At 57.3% G+C, this 8278-nt stretch overlaps 1 long non-coding RNA gene across 1 annotated transcript; it reads right to left on the minus strand.

The window, feature by feature from the left end:
• Positions 1-217: 217 nt before the first annotated feature.
• On the minus strand, positions 218-1881 carry LOC141954973 (uncharacterized). Its single transcript, XR_012632308.1, has 3 exons — positions 1814-1881; positions 1230-1343; positions 218-322 (listed from the first exon to the last, which is right to left on the minus strand). It is a non-coding gene; the product is annotated as an uncharacterized LOC141954973 (long non-coding RNA).
• Positions 1882-8278: the final 6397 nt, after the last annotated feature.

Here is an 8278-nt window from a genome sequence, read left to right on the forward strand (position 1 = left end):
GAGCCCGGCTTTGCCTCTCCTCCTTCAGCTTGCCAGGCCATGGCTCCTCCTTCTTCTGCCAGGCTGCAGAGCAAAGCGGGCGGTTGCTCAAGGTGCACCAAAGCGGGCGGTTGCTCAAGGTGCACCAAAGCGGGCGGTTGCTCAAGGTGCACCAAAGCGGGCGGTTGCTCAAGGTGCACCAAAGCGGGCGGTTGCTCAAGGTGCACCAAAGCGGGCGGTTGCTCAAGGTGCACCAAAGCGGGCGGTTGCTCAAGGAGCACGTCTGCCTGACACACCATCTCCACCTTTATTCCGTGGTCCCCAGGCTCATCAGAACACAACTCTGGAAAGCAAAAGCATAAGGAAAGACGTGTTGGGGTCTGTTGAGCTTCAGAAGTCACGACTCTGCCTTTTGATTCAGTAGGACAAACTACATCCCAACACCGTGCTGCAGAATGACTCCTGTGAAGTAAGATGGCAAAAACCTACAGCCCAACTGACGAGGGACATGGTCGTGATTGCTGACCCTCTGACACCGTGTGCTCTGCCAGCCCTGCTGCCCTCCTTGGAAGGACTCCTGGCAGCAGGCGTCACTCAGCAGATGTCAGACACTGCAGCCCAGAGCACCGGGTCTCACCGTGAAGAACACGCAGCTCTCTTCCTCCCCCTGTCAGAACTGCCCTGGAGGTGACACCACATCTGAAATGTGGGCACTTGGTCTGAATGGTACCTGTCTCCTACAAGACAGCAAAGAGACCCTGCTCAGAAAAGAAGGGCTACAGAGAACACAACACAATCTACATTAGTCAGGTGGTAAGAGAACAAAACTCCCACCGCAGACCACCTGGTTCTGTGCCAACGGAGAGGAGCCTCAGTGCCGCTGGGCAGCAGGCTCAGCAGGGCCCAGCAGTGGCACCGGTCACAGACCTCAGGCCACATCTGATGAGCATCTGGAAAAAACAAAGAAAGAAGCCCTGGCCTGTGTGCCAGGTTGTGCACTAAAACCTGAAGAAAGGTCAGTTAACCTCTGGAAAGGCCACCCTAATTCACCCTGTTTGTTAACATTCAAAGCAGTGAATTCCAAGATGTTATAAGGGCAATGGCTAGAGAACCGCCACCCAAGGGGATGCTCCCAACTGCACCATGAACTGCCTGTTCCAGGTGTATCTGGATCGATGGGCTTTGAGTTGGCCATGAAATCAAGACCTTTACAGCATTCCACCTGTCTGCACAGCAGCGTGTGCTCTGACCTCCTCAGGCTCAGGTGCTTTTGGCTCCAGCTGCTCCCGCACTTGCTCCTCGGCCAGGGCTTTCCTGAGATCTTCTCCGTGCCTTGGAGTCTGAGGACAGTGATGTGGGATACTCTGGGCAGGTGGGAAGAAAAAAAAAAAAAAAAATCCATCCCAGATTACTTTCTGTATGAAAGTGGTACTCCTGCCCACAGGTAAACGAAGATGATCGCCTCTCACCCCACAGACGTGCAGTTCAGGGCCCTGACCCCCAGGAGGGAGTCGTGGGCTCCGTGCACCATGGGGGTGTTTGCTCCCCAGGCCTGCGCTGCACCCAGCTCCTCGGGACCTGCCCCACATGGCCCTGCCCCAGCACCCTTCTCGGCTGCCGCGTGGGCCAGAACAGCCACAGCCGGGCACAGGGCACTGGCGTGAGCACAGGGAACACAGCCTGCCCCTCTGTGCTCTCACCCCGGCACTGGAGGTTTCCGCCCCAACTCCTCCAGGGAGGAAGAGGCCTGGGTCTTGATGGCTTCCCAGCCCAGAAAGGCCGACCCTCCCGCCCATACACAATGCCAAGGAGGAGAAATGTAACCACTGCTTACTTTTGCCTGGCACTGAAGCAAAGCCTTGACGGTCGAGGCAGTTAACATCACCGGCTAGAAAAGAGAACAAAGGCCAAGTGGGAGAAACTCCTCTGATGGTCCATGCTAGAAAGCAGAGTCACTGCCTTGACCCAGCTGGAACAACAAAGACACTTACAGATCCACTGAGGCCCAAGACTTTCATGAGTAGACCAATCGAGGGCAGTGGGTTCACCTGCATCTCCTGGGCTCTACTCCTTTGCCCGTGCACAGGGAATGGACAAAGGAGGAGCTCTGTATCACTGAACCTGGCTTTGCTGTCTCCCCTGCAGCCCCTCCAGCACCATTTACATCAGAAGAAATCCAGGCACAAAAGGAGCAAGTGGTGGCAGCAGGATTGGCTCGGTGTCACTTTAACAACAATTAAAGCTGAGTAAGTCGGCCAGCGCTGCCCCGCAGCTGCCCCAGCAGTGGGGGTACCTCTCCCCCAGCTCTCGAGCTCCCTTTCAGCTCAGCTGGAGCATCCCACTGACGGCCACGCTGGCGCCAGAGGTTTGCTACTGCAGCAGGGCTCACCTGAGGATGGCATCCCGCCAGAGCTCTTGCCTCCGGGGAAAGAGCTCTTTCCTTCCTCCAGACCTCTTTTCCGGGGCTGCAGCATGGGGCTGGCACCAGCTGGGGCTCTGCTGCAAAAAAAAGGCAGGGGTGACCCTGGAGTCCCACCCATGTACCCGCTCCTGGGACACGGCAACCTGCCCCTCCGCCCATCACCATCACGGGACCCGGAAAGCAGCACCGCCAGCCCTGGCGTGGACCTGAGCCGTCTCTTGACAGAGGAATCTCTAACCAGCGGCCTAGAAAGAGGGCAAATTTCACAGAATTAAGCTGTGCTCAAGGTTTTGCAGGCAGTATGGTTTTTTGAGCTGCCTGGTGGTGCTGTTGCCGGGGAACACTCAAGACGCAGGCAGGGGGTGGAATGTGCGCAGCGAGAGCAAGCGATGGTTTGTGCAGCTGTTCAATGGGTTCGGCCTTTAAATGTGACCAGCCTGGTACGCCTGGTTCCTTTTTCCTTTTCAGACTGTATTTAGAGCTTACATCATACTTTTTAAAAAGCAAAACAAACAAGCAGACAAAGGAAAAAAAAAATTGGGCAATTTTTCTTCCCCCAGCTGGGCTTTTTTTCCCTGGCCCTGGCCACTTTGCAGCATGATTGGCCCCAATATTAGTGCACAGGACTGGGCCCAGGGCAGGGCTTTGGCAGGCAGCACCTTCCTGAGGCTCCCAGTAATGCAGTTCAGGGGGAGCGCTGGAGAAATGGGGGCACTCATAATTGCTCTTTCTGGTCTCTCCCCATCGCTGTCTGTCCGGATCCCTGCCCCCATTTTTTAGTTCCTCCCTCTCTGTCTTTAGCCCATCGCTATTTTGTCTTTCTCTTTCTTTCTCTGTCTGACTCCCTGTCTGCAGTTTCTCATTCCTCCCTGTCTGTCCTATAGCCTGTTGCTACTTTTTCATTTCTCCACACCTCCTTCTCCCTCTCCTCTTTTTTTCTGTCTCCATGTCCTGCTCTCCTGCAGCCTGGCCCCGCTCTCTTGCCTGTCTCCCCTGCTCAGCTGCCTGGGCCTTCTCTCTGGGCCTCTGTCCTGCTCCCCAACCCCTTCTGCTCTTCCTCCATCTCCATCCCGGAGGCCATCGCTGTTCTGTCCTTCTCTGCCCCTTGTCCTGACCCACACCCTGTTTCTCAGTCTCTAGGGGCAGTTTCCATCTTCTCTTGCTCTGTGCTGTGCTCTGTGTCCCTGCCTCTCCCTTGCTCTTCCCTCTCACCCTTTCCCCTCCATCCCTCTCTTCTGCTCCCTGTCCCACGTCTCTGTCACTCCACTCTCCTGGTGCCTTTGCTGTCTCTCGCCCCCCGGCCCGCTCACTCGCCCAGCCTGTGTCTGTCCGTCCCTCTGTCCTCCTTCCTGCCCTTCTGCTCTCGCTGACCCTCCGTCCTGAGGCTCATCACTCTCTTTCTTCCTGCACTCACTGTCCCCTTCCCCTTCCCCTCCACCCTCCTCCCGCTCTGCCCCTCTGCCCGGCTCCTCACCAGTATTTCTCCTTCCCCCACTCCCTGCCCAGCTCCCCCCACTCTCCTCGTCCCACTGCCCGTTCCCATCCCTCTGCCCGCCGCCCGTCCCTCTCCAGCCAGCCCAACGCCCGTCCCACCTCTCTCCGCCGCTCTGTCCCTCCTTCTTCTTCTTCTTCTCCTTCCTCTTGTCCTTCAACTCTTCCCCCGCCTCTCCCCTGCTCCACCGGCCGGAGCAGCCCGGGGAGGCGGCCATGGGGCTGGGGGGCGGGGCCGGGCCGGGGGACGGTGTCCCCGCAGGGTCAGACCGCGGGAACCGGCGCCCCGGGGCATGCTGGGAGCTGCAGTCCTGGGCATGGGGCTGCCGGGCGGCCATGTTGGCTCCCAGGGCATGCTGGGAGCTGCAGTCCTGGGCATGGGGCTGCCAGGCAGCCATGTTGGCTCCCGGGGCATGCTGGGAGCTGCAGTCCTGGGCTGCCAGGTGGCCATGTTGGCTCCCGGGGCATGCTGGGAGCTGCAGTCCTGGGCTGCCGGGCGGCCATGTTGGCTCCCAGGGCATGCTGGGAGCTGCAGTCCTGGGCATGGGGCTGCCAAGCAGCCATGTTGGCTCCCAGGGCATGCTGGGAGCTGCAGTCCTGGGCTGCCAGGTGGCCATGCTGGCTCCCGGGGCATGCTGGGAGCTGCAGGCCTGGGCTGCCGGGCGGCCATGTTGGCTCCCGGGGGGTGCAGCCTCTGCTCCAGCTGCGGCCCGGCTGAGGTCAGTACTGGGGTCACCCGTGAGGAGTGAGGCCCCTGGGCAGGGGTCGGGGTTTCTCCTGCCCGCTGGATGCCTGGGGGGGGTGTGTGTGCGCTCCCGGTCAGCTGGAGGCAGGCCCGGCCAGCGCAGGCCCAGGAGTAATGTGAGAGCTGGGGAGGGGAGGGGGAGGAGACAGACCCCCTGGGCACAGGCACCGGGCAGCCCTGCCCCCAGAGCCCCCGGGAGACCCCAGCACCTTGAGTTACTACACTAATAGGAGTAGTGTGTTTTTCTGTTAACTCTTACAGGGCTTTTGTTGTCCTTCAAGCAGTGTTCATTACCCTGTGTGCAAAAAAGGGAATCTTACACACGGAGCTGAATCAGTTTAATCCGTATTTGTGCAAAGATGGGGGCTAGGTTCAATTCCACAAAGCTGGCATGCTACACAAAGGAACTGCTGCGTATTTATCTTGTTACATGATTAGTAAAAACCTGTCTAAGATTACACTCATGGGTCCGTAATTACTATTCCATCTGCTGTTGGTTAGTTATAGTTAAATTACCCTCGCTTGCTGTGTAAATTAGCCCACATGCTCCTTACAGGCGTGGGGGGACAATTCTTTCTGGTCGTGAATTGAGTCAGTGGTCACAGTCTCCCCACTGACTCTAACACCCACCCACCCCAACCCCCCCCCCCCCACACCTTTGCCTTTCCCCCCAGTTATTGCTGATTCTTGCTGAATTCATGCTTCTCAGACAATCATCCAAGCATCTGGCATCTTCTGGGACAGGATGTTCCCCTCTTAACACTCCTTTAGCTGTTCTTCAAAGGTAGAGCTGTTAGCCAGGCACCCACTGTTCATGCAAAGTTGGAGAAACTCACTCCCTTATCTCCTGGTTCCTTCTTTTCATGGCAAGAGTCTTAAATCAGAAACTGCCCCTGTCATTCTTCTATTTACAAGGTCAGAATGAGCAGAGAAGACAATTTCCTAGAGACATCAGGGAGGCCAGGCTGTGAGCTCTGCTGCTCCCCGGCTGCACCCTGGCTTTCAGCCTGGGGCTCGGGGCCACCCAGCTCACAGCCTGTCGGCCAGCGCCTCGCCCAGGGGGTGACAGATGCGGGTGTCCAACACCAGCCCAGACAAACACCGCCGTTGCTGCGGGGCTGGGCTGTGCCCCAGTTTATGACTGCCAGCCTTACTGCTCAGGGCAGGACTGAAGCAGAAACGGGGCTGTGAGAAGGGCTCAGGACCAGGGCCCTGGCCATGTAACCCCCAGAAAGGGATGGCACCCCAAAGATCAGGACATAATCTGCCACTTTTTGGTTTTACCCTGATTTGCAACAGTGCCAATGGAAGTGCCTGAGACCATTTTAAAGTAGTTTCTTGACTTATTTTGCTAATTTGCCTTTTTAGAGTCGGAATCGTTCTTTCTACCTTTCCGCTGGACTGTGGCCTCCATGGTGTGTTGATTAGCAGAAAAAAGACTCTACAACTCAAATAGAGTTATAAAGCAGGTGTGTTTACTATGGCCGGGGTGCAAGGGGATTTCTCCACAAAGTGATACAGAGAAATTATTATTGTTTTGAGATTTATTTACTTATTTATAGCAAGTTATAGTATTACTTATAGTATTTTTTTTAATATTGCTAAGAATCCTGCTTGCCCGGACTGATTTGTGGAATGTTGCCCAGCGTCCCTGGGGCGTGGCAGGGGGGTCGGGGCAGCCCCCAGAGAGCCCCCCCACACCTGCCCAAGGCAGTGATTCGTGGAAATAAGACTCTACAACTCGAACAGAGTTACACAGGAGGTCTGTTTACTCTGGCGCTGGGGTGCAGGGGGATTTCTCCACAAAGCTTGCACACCCACCGCACATTTTACCAAAAGTTCATAGAGTGTGGATATCCATATTCATTGGATTACATAACACACACATCCATATGCATGAGTGAGGCTGGGTTAGTTCGAAAGGCCGATGTCAACAGTTTGTGTCATCTTTGCACCTGTGCATTGCCTCCTGGTGGGCGTCTCTGGGGGCTTTGGGAGGAAGGCTCGTAGTCTTTCTCACTTTGTTTTTTCCCCGGAGCATGCACAGATTTTCTTGGCCAATTTCTTGAATAACAAGAGTGGTTTTCAGACTATTTACTTTCCGTCTTATCTAAGAGAACCAATAGAACTTCTACCATTTGTATATGGCTATCTTTACTCATTAGCAAAATTCCAACTAGTTAGAGCCAGTTCCTCAAGGCCAAAAGTATATTATTTTGCTGGACATTGTAGTCCTTGGTAGATTTTCAGTGAACTGCTTTGTTTCGATGAACACAGCAGTCCTTGGTAAAATTCCACAGAACAGTCTGGGCAAGCAGGATTCTTAGCAATATTGAAAAAGATACTATAACTAGCTATATAATAATAATAATTATAAATATATAAATAATAATAACTATAAAATACTATAACTAGCTATAAGCAAGTAAATAAGTTGCTAAGCAGTTTTCTGTAAGTAAATAAATCTCAAAACAACTAATAATTTCTCTGTATCACCCGGCCCCCCCAAGACAATTGTCAGCACCTGGACAGAGCGTGGCTGCAGCGTGGCAACCTGTGCTTGGTACGGTGGGGGGGACCCCAAAATGCAGGAGGAAGACACCCAAAATGGGGGCGGGAGGAACAATGACAGCGTGAGGGGGGGCACTTAAAATATGGGGGAACTGGGTATGGGGGCAGTGGGAGGGGGAGTGGTGGGATGTGGGGTTGCAGTGGGGGTTTGGGGGCTACCCCGACCCTCCCTGTCCCCCCCAGGCGCTGCCGGGCGCTGCGCGGCTTCAGCTGTTGGTTTTGCGGGTGGGTTCAGATTTTCTCTTGGTGGGGGTGTGTGTGTTTTATTTTGTTTATCCCCCCCGCCTCCGCTCCTGCCTCGTGGTTCTGGATGACACCTACACCCCCCCCCCCCCCCCTCCCCCTCCCCGCTTTCCGCCCGCAGCAGGTTTGCTGCCCGGGGGAGGCAGGCGGGAGCCTGTAAGACCCAGCGGAGTCCCCGCGGGCTCCGGTCCCCGCGGGCTCCGGTCCCGGCGGCAGAGGCCAGTCCCGGCGGCAGCCGCTTCTCCGGGGCTGCCCCGGCGCAGCGCGGGGAGACCAGGTCTACCCAGGCCGGCCCCGCCCCCGCCGTGCCCCGCCCCCGCCGTGCCCCGCCCCCGCCGTGCCGTGCCGCCACGGCAACAGGCACCGCCCCCCCCGCGCGGCGCGGCCGTTGGCTCCCGGGTGTGGGGGGGCCGCGGCTGCCGGGACCCCCGCCCGCTCCCGGCTGGACAAAGGGGAGCCCCTGCGCCGCCTGAGGGCGGGGGGAGTCTCCTCACCTCTGCGGAGCCCCAGCTCTGCTGCAGGTACTGTGGCTGCCCCCCCGCCCCGACCGGCTCCTGCGCAGGGCCGGGGGGTCTGAGGGAGGACGTGGGGCTGACGCGTGTGGGGGGCAGGGCTGGGGGGTGTGGGGGCACCTGTGTGTGACAGGGTCGGGATGGGGGAGGTGTGGGGCCTTTTCCGTGTGAGGGGGGTGTGAGCTGTGGGGCTGCCGGTGTGTAACGGTGGGGTCTGGTCGGGGGCAGCGCTGAGGTAGCTCCTCTGGCAGTGGGGGGGGCGTGGGGGGAGCTGTGGAGACCCCCCCGGGGCGGTGTGGGGGTGCTGGCTGGGCG

The sequence above is a fragment of the Athene noctua genome, unplaced genomic scaffold (assembly GCF_965140245.1).
Source record: "Athene noctua unplaced genomic scaffold, bAthNoc1.hap1.1 HAP1_HAP1_scaffold_47, whole genome shotgun sequence".
Taxonomy (NCBI): domain Eukaryota; kingdom Metazoa; phylum Chordata; class Aves; order Strigiformes; family Strigidae; genus Athene; species Athene noctua.